Source organism: Antedon mediterranea, chromosome 1 (assembly GCF_964355755.1).
Source record: "Antedon mediterranea chromosome 1, ecAntMedi1.1, whole genome shotgun sequence".
NCBI classification, from domain to species: domain Eukaryota; kingdom Metazoa; phylum Echinodermata; class Crinoidea; order Comatulida; family Antedonidae; genus Antedon; species Antedon mediterranea.
Window position 1 is genome coordinate 6816852 of NC_092670.1, and position 12362 is coordinate 6829213.

Below are 12362 nucleotides of genomic sequence, written 5' to 3' on the forward strand. Positions count from 1 at the left end.
TGAGCTATGCTCGACGCGATTATGAGATCATGTTCCGAATATGAGCACTGTTTCTATAATTTACCGTATGATATATATATATATATATATATATATGTATATATATATATTATCCGCCGTACCACGCCGAGAATGTTAAAGAGTCGTTATCCAATCGAGTTCGAACAATACCATGAAAGCCCCAGTGGTCTAATGGTTAGGACATCTGCATATCAAGCAGGCGGTCCGAGTTCGAGTCTCGGTTGGGGCGACTTTTTCTCATTCTCACAGATTTCCTCATCTTTATCGATTCAAATTAATTAATTAAATTTCAGTATATCACCGGAAGGTTTAGAATTAATGTTCTTTGCCTCTTGTGTTTATATATATTTAAAAGTATCTCTTCGGAGATCCCGCCTCGTGAATAAAAATACTGAAAGATGAGGGCGTATCAATTTGATCTCTGTTGCGCGTGCGTACAACTGAGGACTAGTGCTGTTCCACCGTACCACGCCGAGAATGTTAAAGAGTCGTTATCCAATCGAGTTCGAACAATACCATGAAAGCCCCAGTGGTCTAATGGTTAGGACATCTGCATATCAAGCAGGCGGTCCGAGTCTCGGTTGGGGCGACTTTTTCTCATTCTCACAGATTTCCTCATCTTTATCGTTTCAAATTAATTAATTAAATTTCAGTATATCACCGGGCGGTTTGGAATTAATGTTCTTTGCCTCTTGTGTTTATATATATATATATATATATATATATATATATATATATATATATATACATATATATATATATATATATATATATATATATAAATCCAAAGGTAAATTACTGAAAAAAATGACAATGCTGTGGGTATCAGTGGCTGGATCTCAATGGAGATACAAAAATAAAAAGCGAAAAGCTAAATCAAAACGATAAAGTAAACAGCCAGAAAAGTTAGCAGAGCTTTCGGGCAACACTAGCCCTTCATCAGTGCAAGTGAAGGAATTTGGATAACGTCATAGTATAAAGCTGTATATATATATAAATCAATGATGTTGCGTAGCACTGTGTAAATTATATATAAATCATACTGTAAATTATATGTAATTATAAATATAAATTACATAAATATGTCAAGTTTGGTATCAAATTATAGCTTATGACATTACAATACCTCTAACATGAGAAAAAAATAACTTCACAATATAATGACGTCATCAAAACCACACCCATTATATATTACATATTTAAATAATTAATATTTTTTAATTGGATTAATAAATACAACTGTAGAGTAACCGTTTCTCTAAAAACCGTGCTGGTAATCTCACAGCTCTGCCACATCTTGTGTTTTTAGAAATAGATTTTTGGTATGTTTATTGTTGGTCTGTTGTATCTTGTTTAATATTTCGGTTGCTGGATATATCGTTAAGACGGTTAAAATTCACTTGCGCGGGTACATAATAATACTCTGGAGATGTGACTTTAGCAATAACTGTCAACTAATTGATTGACTAATTGACTGTCAAATACCACCTGCTGAACAATTAAATCTCTACGTAAAAGAACATTAGGCCAACAATTATGTAAAGCAATTTGGCTATGCGTTTTAAATCCCATCCTAAGATTTGGGGTCTGTTTATGCTCTTTGTCACATGAACATTATGGTATAATGGGTTTCTCCAATGTAAAAATTAATTAATTAATCTAAAATATCTAGTAGACTTCCATTAACTGCCTTTGTTTGTCCAAGTACCTTTTCTATACTTCTTGATATCAGAAACTTTATTTAATGACATATGAGCACCATATACAATAGTAGAATACAACACAATACTAGAAACATTATCAGAAAGACTATCAGTAAAATCGCCTACTATAGACATCCATGAGGTCTTCAAAATCGATATTAGCCCCTTCAGAAGCTGGAAATTGACCCTCATTTCCAGCTACAGTAGTTCTAGTTTTCCGGATGATTATGTTTAGGTGAAGACTCGTTCCTGTTGTGTCTTCGTTCAGTTCTTCACTAAGTGAAGATCGTCTGAAGTAATCATACTTCTTTACAGAAGTAGTACCTCTTTTCACGGTCACCACTACTCTGAATGTGTGTGAATGATCTCTGTATCTACCAGATCGAAAGTTTCATTCGCACTTTCGACTTGCTTTGCAATTTTTAAATACGCTGTATAAGGTTTGTGCACCATATTCATAACATATCAATTGCAATGCTGGTTGTAACCCATCAAGAAATCGTAGGAAAGCTCCACCGTCTTGCGCAACAAACCCATAATCAGGAAATGCCTCGAGAACAAAATTTCTCAAATATGCAGCGGACACTTGTAAGGATTCATTCGGCTGACGTGGTCTAGTGTTTACCATACGTTTGAATGCATCAATTTAATGTGGCCTTGCTTATAGGCCATAAGCAGTAGCTCAAAAGAAAATGAATTTCGTTGATATTGTGAAATGAATATGTTACCCACAATATATAAAAAGTTTTCCACGAAATATTTGGTCGATTTTGAGCAATGGCCTCTCAAACGTACCCAACTACTGCAAAAGCGGCACTTTTTACACTTTTATGGGCCAATATCTTTAAGGATCCTTGTTCAAATGTTATTATACTTCTCTGTGAATAGTCTAGTATATTTTGAACACCAACAATTTAAAATTTTGAAAATAAGTATTTCGTATGTCAGGAAAACTGAAAAATTACAATTATTTAGTTGTAATTGTACTTTTCAAGATTTCTTAGACACAATTTCTTTTTAACTAATTGACATACCCTATTTATATTTTTTCCCCCAACTATTTGAGAGGATTGTTAACCAACATTTAAAGTTTCAACTTAAAGTTGCTATTTATGAAGCTGCAAAAACTGTGATTTGGCCAATTTGATAGATAATTTTAATATATTTAGTCGTTTTTTGAGCAGTTATATCTTTATAATCATCTCTCACTATGTATTTATGTTCACGCAATGGGTATGCTAGTGAGTTAGTGACACACAAGTGAAGTTTCAACTCAATTTTATAGTTAATTTTGATGTTTTTTTGTTTTAGAGGAGTACGTAGGCCTACATGATTTCTCTTTTTTATTTCATACTCATCCAACAGCGAGTAACCCGCCAATTACAGGATGGATAAACTATTTAAAATTTCACAAGACAAACATATACACAAGATGCTCTACATAAAAATTGTACATGAGAAAAAACCCTGACATATGACAGGACTTGAACCCAGGACCCTTAGATTGGTAGCCAAGCATCATAACCACCAAGCCACAGCTCCACTCCCTTAGAAAGTGACTTGCCATAATACGAATACGAATAGAACTTACGAATATAACTTTATTGCAATCAAACGAAAGATTTAAGTTTAACAAAAGCGTTTCACTCAGAACAATAAAATGCAATATAAAAATATAAAAGACATTTAGAAAGGTAGAACATACAATCAAAATATTAAAACAAAATTACAATAAAATATCACTTAATATATCTTACTTGAATATCTTACTTGAATCTTCGGGCTCTTGATTAAGGCAAATGCCTTTTAAACGCCCTCCATTTCTTCTGTATTTATCTAGAATTGGTAGCAAAATTTATCTCCCATTGCTCTGTCTTTGTTTAGTTGATCCTTGAATGCATTTATGTTTTCTGCTTGTACTGTAGTGTGGTATAGATTGTTCCATGTGTTGACGATTCTACATGAAAAGGAGTGGCTTCTGATTTTCAGTCGGGCTCTTGGCTTTCTTAATTTGAATTGATGGCCCCTTGTTCTACTGTCCTCTCTAAAGTCAAAAAAGGTTTCGGCTTCAATATCATCCAAGCCCTTGATAATTTTAAACACTTGTATAATGTCCGCTCTCCTTCTTCTGTAATTCAGTGAAGGTAATCCAAGCTCTTTTAATCTGTGATCGTAAGATTTATCTCTTAACTTTTTGACAATTTTAGTGGCCCTACGCTGCACTCTTTCAAGCTTATCCAAATCACCTTTTAGGAGAGGGTACCATATACAGCTTGCGTATTCCAGATGAGGTCGAATTATACTTTTATAAAGGGGCAGGAACATATCCTTATCCATGTAAGCAAAAGATCGCCTTACCAATCCAATGAGTCTATTTGCTTTATTTACAGCTTCATTCGTATGTAGTGAAAATTTTAAAGACTGATCAAAAGTAACTCCAAGGTCCTTTTCAGTATTGGCATTTGGCAGATCCTCGTCACCTTCCTCTGTTGGCATAGTGAATTGCATTTGTGGATTTGAATTTCCATAATGTATTACTTTACATTTATTAATGTTGAATTTCAGCTGCCATCTTTTAGACCAATCGGATAATGCCTTGAGATCATTTTGAACAGTATCATTTCTGTTTTCATACACAACATTAAACATCTTAGTGTCATCTGCAAACATCCATACTTTAGATTTAACTGCATCAGGTAGGTCGTTTATGAAAATTATAAATAATAAAGGGCCTAACACGCTGCCTTGAGGGACTCCGCTTTTAACCGTAGACCATTCAGAAAATGCTGCGGCCACTCTAACTCTTTGTCTCCTCCCTGTCAAAAATTGATGTATCCATCTCAGTAGGTTTCCTTTTATTCCGTACGCTTCCAATTTTGTTATTAATCTCTGGTGGGGGATAGAATCGAATGCCTTACTAAAATCCAAATATACAGCATCAAAGTTTTCCCCCGCATCCAGCAATTTCGTCCATTCTTCCATCACCTCCAGCAATTGTGTGACGCAAGATCTACCTTTCCGAAACCCATGCTGTGCTTTTATAATAAGGTTTCTATCATTTAGAAACTGTATAATTTTGTCTCTCACAATTGATTCCAAAAGTTTGCATACGACAGATGTCAAACTTACTGGCCTGTAGTTTCCAACCTCCGTCTTGTCCCCTTTCTTAAAAATTGGTACTACATTTGCACATTTCCAGCACTCCGGTAACTGTCCAGTCGATAGTGATTTGTTGTATATTGACGTCAATGGAGTTGCAACAATTTCTTTAAGTTCCTTCAGTACTCTTGGATGCACGTCATCTGGTCCAGCTGATTTATTTGAGTTCATCTGCTGAAGGCATGTAAGCACTTCCTCCTTTGTCACTTCAATTGACTCCAAATGGTCATCCACGTCAACTCTTGGTGTAACTTCTGGCAATGACTCGAGGTCTTCATTCGTGAATACACTTGTGAAAAATGCGTTGAAAATTTCCGCTTTATGCTGATTGTCATCAGCCATATTACCCTTTCCATCCTTCACCAATCCAATAGATTGAGTTGTTTTGGTTTTCTCTCTTACATATTTCCAGAAACTTTTAGGATTTGTTTTTACTTCATTGCATATTTTCCGCTCCAGTGCAATCTTTGCTGCCCTTTTTTCACCTGTTACTATATTTCTTGCCTTTTTGTAACTGTCATAATCCTTCTGTTGTCGAGACCTTGTAAACTTTTTCCATGCATTATGTTTTATTTTAATTTTCCTCTGAACGTCACCAGTCATCCAGATAGGTTTATTTTCTTTTTTTATGTTTGACTTGGGAATACAGATCTGAACAGCATTTCTTGATTTATTTAAAGCTTCACAGGCCTCTTCGACATTTGTATTTTCAAATTGGTAGTCCACCTCAGTAATCAGTTCTTTCATTTTAATATAGTCACCCTTGTTGAAATTTAGCTTGTATTCCATTTTCTCTTGTATTTTAGTTACACAGTCATATGAAAACAAGATTGTTACGTGGTCGCTTTTTCCTAATGGTGGACCTATCTCAATTTCACTTATTTTGGTTTCATCCATGGTGATTACTAAGTCGAGTATGTTAGGTGTTTGACCATCTCGAAATCGTGTTGGTTGCTGTATACACTGGCATAGAAAATTATCTCTAAGGCATTCTATAAACCGATTACTTTTATGTGTTTCATTTTTATTTGTACTCCAAGAAATCCAATCAATTTCAGGAAAATTGAAATCTCCTAACATGATGAAATCAGAAATACCATTTAGTTCACTTGCTTTGTTGATAGCAGATAGTAACGCTTGATTATTTTCGTCAATACTGTTAGGACTTCTGTAAATACATCCGCATAATAGTTGTTGCCTTTTATTTATTTCAATTTTGATCCATAGTGCTTCCACAAAATTTAAATTCAGTAATTCGTTACAGATACTGGCATTCAGCTCTTCCTTCGCAAAAATAACCACACCTCTACCACTTCTGCCAGAATCAAATTTTGTGTATCCCTTGATGCTTAACTCAACTTCCAATATGTCTGTACAAGTTTTGTTATTTACTTCAGTTATTGCAACCACATCAGGTTTCCTTTGATTTATAATATCACGTAACTCACCCATTTTATTTCTCAGGGCATCTGCGTTTGTGTAAAGAAATTTCAACGACTTCTCATGAAAATCAACAATATCATCGTTTCTTAATCTAGATTTCTTCTGCTTTAATCCTTCTATAAAAGTTTTAAATTTTTTCTTGTCCTCTGAACATTTTTTTTTTCTTATAAATTTTTGTTTCACTTTTCTTTCTAAGTTAAAATAATTTTCTTCAAAACAAAAAGATTCTATATTTGAAAATTCTTTATGATGATGAACTAGGGCCTCGAAAACGATCAAACGCCAGTTCGCTATCCCGCTTCATAATTTTACCTCTTCTTATAACAAGATCAATCTCGCCGTTATCTTTCCTTGATCTTAGTTCCTGTCTTAACTCATAGTTCATTTGCCTCTCTTTTTTTGATCTATCAGGATTAATATATATGTTCTTTAGAAATGCGTGATCCGTGCTTCTAAGTTTTTTTGCATTTACCATCACTTCCCTTTTACTTTTCAGGCTATCCAAAGAAACTCTTGCCATTCTACACCCGTCTTCCGTGTATTTCCCAAGCCTGATCACTTCTGTTATTTCAACTCCCTCTATCTCTAGACACTCATTGAATAATTTCTCAATAGCAACCCTGTCTTCCTTCAGTCTCTGCTGAGAACTTTGGTTATCAGATTCAGGTAGATTTTCGATCACAATATTTAATTTACGAGATTCTCTATCTCTATATTCTTCAATGCCTTCCTGAACACTCTCTTTAATTTTCCCATCCATTAGATCGTAGCTCTCTTTTAATTCTATCAAATTATTTCTTGTGTCGACCTGGATTTTTTCAATGACTTCAATGTTTTTATTGGTTAGTGATGCTCTAAGCGCCTGATCTTTTTGCGTTTTTTCCACAATATTTAATCTTGCATTCATATTTTCCTGCAATTCATTTATCTCCGCAATTTTCTTCAACAAAGGTAACTGTACAAGGCATGTATCACATGACCATAAAACATTCTTTATTTCGCTGTCGGAGAGGAGAGCATACATTTTATTTGAGAGTTTTGAACATTTCAGGCAGAAACACCTCTTACAAATGTCACAATTTACGCCCTTATCCTTTTCGCCTATGATGGTTTTACAGATAGCACAAGCTCCCTCAACTGACTGTGGAGTTGCTTCCTGTTCAGGTTGGCTAGGCCTAGGCCTAGCATCTGCAGGCCTAAATCTAGGTTCCAGTTCCATATCCTTTCTATCCCTTGCCTTCCCTCTAGTAGTAGGCCTACCTTCAGCCATGGTTGTTAAGTTCAAGGAACACTAGGCCTAGCCCCTACACCCTGCTTCCAGGACTCTATGCTCCTCTGTATGGATACTGTAGGCTTCACATGGGTCCAGTTGACTTACCCCGACTTAGCAAAGACGCTTCCAGAATATCGAAAAATATATCCTTTTTGATACAAATTTCTTGGTACTAGTACTTATTATCAATTAATATATCATATCATCCACTTTGAAGAACAATTTAAATCCCGGTTTCAAAGATTTTAGCAGATTTAATTCATAAGGTTCAGAGCAAAATAAAACTACATGTTGCATTATCGAATAGCGCCAATGTTATAAAAACAATAAATATATATTCAAAATGTTAAAAACAAGTTTAACTGAAAACATCAGAATATTGATATAGGCCTGCATTATAAAAATTTAAAAGTTTTAAAAAATGTTGACAAATTGAAAAAATGTTAAAAAATTCAAAAATGTTCTAAAATATTTATACACAATGGTACGGAAGGTCGCGGAAACATAACACTTGTCCCGGCTTAGCGCACCTGCCGCCGTAAAGCGTGGCTCATTTGAATAGTATTTAGCACACGAATGACTCGTTAGGTATACATAGTTCTAGTGGACGAATAACTATACATTTGTCATATCATGCAAGGGATTGTATCGTGCGATGCTGGTGCATTTACAGTTGTTGTAAGTAGCTAAGTTTATAATAATGTATTACGATATACCGACTTAACTTAACCTAAAATTGATCTTGATAGATTACTACTGTACGTTGTTATCTTAGTACATATAGGCCTATTATTTATGATAGCTTTCTCGCCGACATTGGCTGGTTTGGTACTGTTTGTAGGTAACACTTCACATAGCCGGGATTTGCGTATTGTGTGCCCGATGGGCTTGGCTCCCCCCGTGCTCTATTATTATTATTGTTATTGTTATTGTTTCAGTTACCATATAACTGCTTTACATATTAAATTGTACGGATCCAAAGTGCTGTGTTCGTGTTGTATTGTAACCGGTGTGGTTATCTGTCTGGATAGCGGGCAGCCGGTATCCGTGAGGCCAGAACAGTAAAACAACTATTTGTACATCGCATGAGAACCTCAGTGGAGATGTCTTCGAAACAAAGCAGTAGAGTAAGTTCACGACGCTCATCCGTGTATTCGCAGCTCGCATTGACAGCCGCAGAGGCTCGGGCAGACGCTGCAATGAAGAAGGCACGCCTAAACTATACAAAAAAAAAAAGCAAAGCAGCGAAGGCCAAGGCGGCATACCAATCGTTGCTGGATGAAGAGGCTGCTGCAGCTGCAGAGGCTAGGTCAAAGGTGCTTGACCAAGAGCTTCTCGAACTCAATGTGGATGACTTCAGTGACGATTCCTTGGATGGTGTTCCTGCAGTTGAGCGTAACCGTCTCGTAGAACAATACTTAGAAAGCCTTCCTAGCCAGACCAAACCGACTCATTCGACACCTAAGATGGCAGAGCCAAAAGCAGTTATGGGAGAAACTAAACTCGACTCATCAAAGGGGAACGTTTCTGACTTTCTTCAAGGCATGATGCGTATATACGCTCGTCGGGATCTCGTCACGGCTTGTATACCAAACTTCGACGACCAACCTGAAAGTTTCCAGGCATGGAAATTATCGTTCCAGAACGCAATCCAGGATATTCCTGTGACGCCATTGAAACAGATTGACCTCATTCTAAAGTATACTGGACCTGAATCAACCGAGATCGTACGGAGTGCAAGGGCTGTTCACATTTCCAACCCAGCTAAGGGATTGTCTGTTGTATGGGATCGGCTAGAAGAAAAGTATGGTACTCCCGAAATAGTAACTACAGCTCTAATTAATAAGCTGCTTAATTTTCCAGATATACCGAAAAGTCAGTACGAGCAGCTGAGGAGGTTTGGAGATGCTATCCAAATGGTACAGCAAGCAAGAATTGATGGTGGTCTTCCCGGACTTGACTATTTAGATACATTTCTAGGCGTCAATCCTCTGGTGTCAAAGATGTCACGAGATCTTCAGGAGAAGTGGCGTTCTCGAGCCTTCCGTTACAAGCAAGACTCGGATGGTAAATTCCCACCATTTTCATTTTTCTCAAAGTTTGTTACAGAAATGGCAAAAGAACGAAACGACAAGAGCCTGATGGTATCCGATGCCGTGGAACAGGGGAAACAGAGTAACCCGAAAAGATCGACCACGCCCAAAGCTAGCTACCTACCATGCTAATATCTTGGCTAAGTTGACAGGTGTTGACAAAACCAACGATACCGACGTCGATGTCGAGACGAAGTGTCCCATTCACAAGACTCCTCATCATCTGTTGCGTGATTGTAGAGCATTCCTCAAGATGTCTACCGATGCGAAACGAGCACTACTGAGAGAATTGGGGTATTGCTTCCGGTGCATCGCATCCACTTCACACGTAGCTAGGCAGTGTAAAGCCGACATCGAATGTTTATTGTGTGGTAGCAAACGGCACCTGGACGCCCTGCATGTAGATAAGCCGAATACAGAAACCAGCCAGCAAAGCGGGGAGCATGTCAACGTTCCTACTGATGATAAAGGCGCCCAAGGCAACGTTTTCGCTAATAAGTGCACCAAGATATGCCACAACGTGCCGACAGCAAGGTCCTGTTCCAAGATATGTTTGGCTCGTGTGTATTTGAAGGGCATGCCTGAGACGGCTATTACCACTTATATTGTCTTGGACGAGCAGAGTAACAGGTCACTCGCTAGATCTAAGCTGTTGGACTTGATGAAGATTGAAGGAGCGCCAGTTCCATACATACTTAAGACTTGTTCGGGCGTTACAAGCACATCTGGTCGTCGTCTCACTGGACTCGTCATCGAATCGAATAGTGGTGTATGTATACCTGCTCCGCCGTTAATCGAATGCAACGCCATTCCTGATTGTAAGACGGAGATACCTACTCCAGAGGTAGCTGAATGTCATCCGCATCTGAAGTCCATTGCTAAGGAAATCCCGAATCTCGACCCTGACGCAGACATATTAATCCTCCTGGGACGTGACATACCGCAAGTTCATAAAGTGCGTGAAGTGCGTAATGGCCGAGATGCTGCTCCGTGGGGCCAGCGATTGGACCTCGGATGGGTGGTAATGGGAGAATTCTGCGTAGGGAAATCACATCATAGCACCAATATTAACACGTTTCACACCCACATCATGCCTACTGGACGACCTTCATGTTTCAACCCTTGTACTAACCTCTTCGGAATCTCTCATCATCCACCTGTATATTCAGACCATGTAGGGTGCGACGTCTTCAATCTGTCAAAACATGACAATAAGATTGGTAGCTCTACGGAAGATAGGCAGTTCTTGAAGGTAATAGAATCTGGGTTTGTGAAAGGCGTTACAGGCAACTGGGTAGCACCACTTCCATTCCGTTCGTCAAGGCCTACGTTACCAGACAACCGACACGAAGCGATGAAGCGGTTTCGTACCTTGCTGAAGTCCTTTTCAAGAAAGCCTAAGATGAAACAGCAATATCTTCAGTTTATGACTACTATGTTGGCAAAGGGTCATGCGGAGCAAGTTACTACAGGTTGCTTACCCAAAGAATGATGGTACCTCCCACATTTCGGAGTGTACCACCCGAAAAAGCCGGACAAAATCCGCGTCGTGTTCAACTCAAGTGCTAAATATCGGGGTGTATCGCTAAACAGTGTGCTGATAACCGGACCCGACCTCGTCAACAGCCTAATCGGCGTTCTAATTAGGTTTCGAGAAGATACAGTTGCCTTTATGGCAGATATAGAGCAAATGTTTCATTCTTTCCAAGTGAAGTAACAGCATCGTGATTACTTGAGATTCCTGTGGTTTAGGAATAACGACCCGGAAAGTGATATTGTGGATTACAGAATGAAGGTTCATATATTTGGAAACGCACCGTCGCCTGCTGTTGCCACATTCGGATTGCGCAAAACTGCTCAAGTTCCGTCAGAAAGGTTTGGCGAAGATGCCCGAAAGTTTGTGGAACACAATTTCTACGTTGATGACGGCCTGAAGTCCCTCCCAACTCCAACAGATGCTATCGACTTGTTGAAACGTACACAGTCGATGTTGTTAACCCGTCAGTTGAGACTCCACAAAATTGCATCTAATAGCCTCGAGGTGATGAATGCGTTTCCAGGTGAAGACCACGCTGGAGATCTACGGGATCTCGACTTTACATCACAAGAACCTCCCATTCAAAGGTCACTGGGAGTGTATTGGGACATTAAGCGTGATGACTTCACCTTCAAGATTAGTCCAGTCGAGCGACCCTTCACCAAACGAGGAGCATTAGCCGAAATCAACAGCATCTACGACCCTTTTGGCATTGCCGCACCAGTTTTAATTGAGGGTAAACGGCTGTTGCGTGAGATGACAAGGGATAGTTCACTTGATTGGGATGATCCTTACCAGAGCAAACACTATCTACATGGCGCAACTGGCGGCTTTTGTTACCTACCCTGTCGGAGGTGCGCCTCCCTCGTGCATATACACCTGTTCCTACTACTGAAGCGACCAGGCGGGAACTACACACGTTCGTTTATGCTTCCACCCAAGCTATCGGTGCTGTCAGCTATCTCCGGGTTTCCGACAAAAGTGGAAACGTCTACGTAAGCTTTGTTCTCGGGAAGGCGAAGTTAGAACTCAAACAAGCAACAACGGTGCCGAGACTCGAACTATGCGCCGCAGTGTTAGGTGCTGGCATAGCAGAGCTCATTGCAGACGAACTAGACCTGAAACTGGACAGG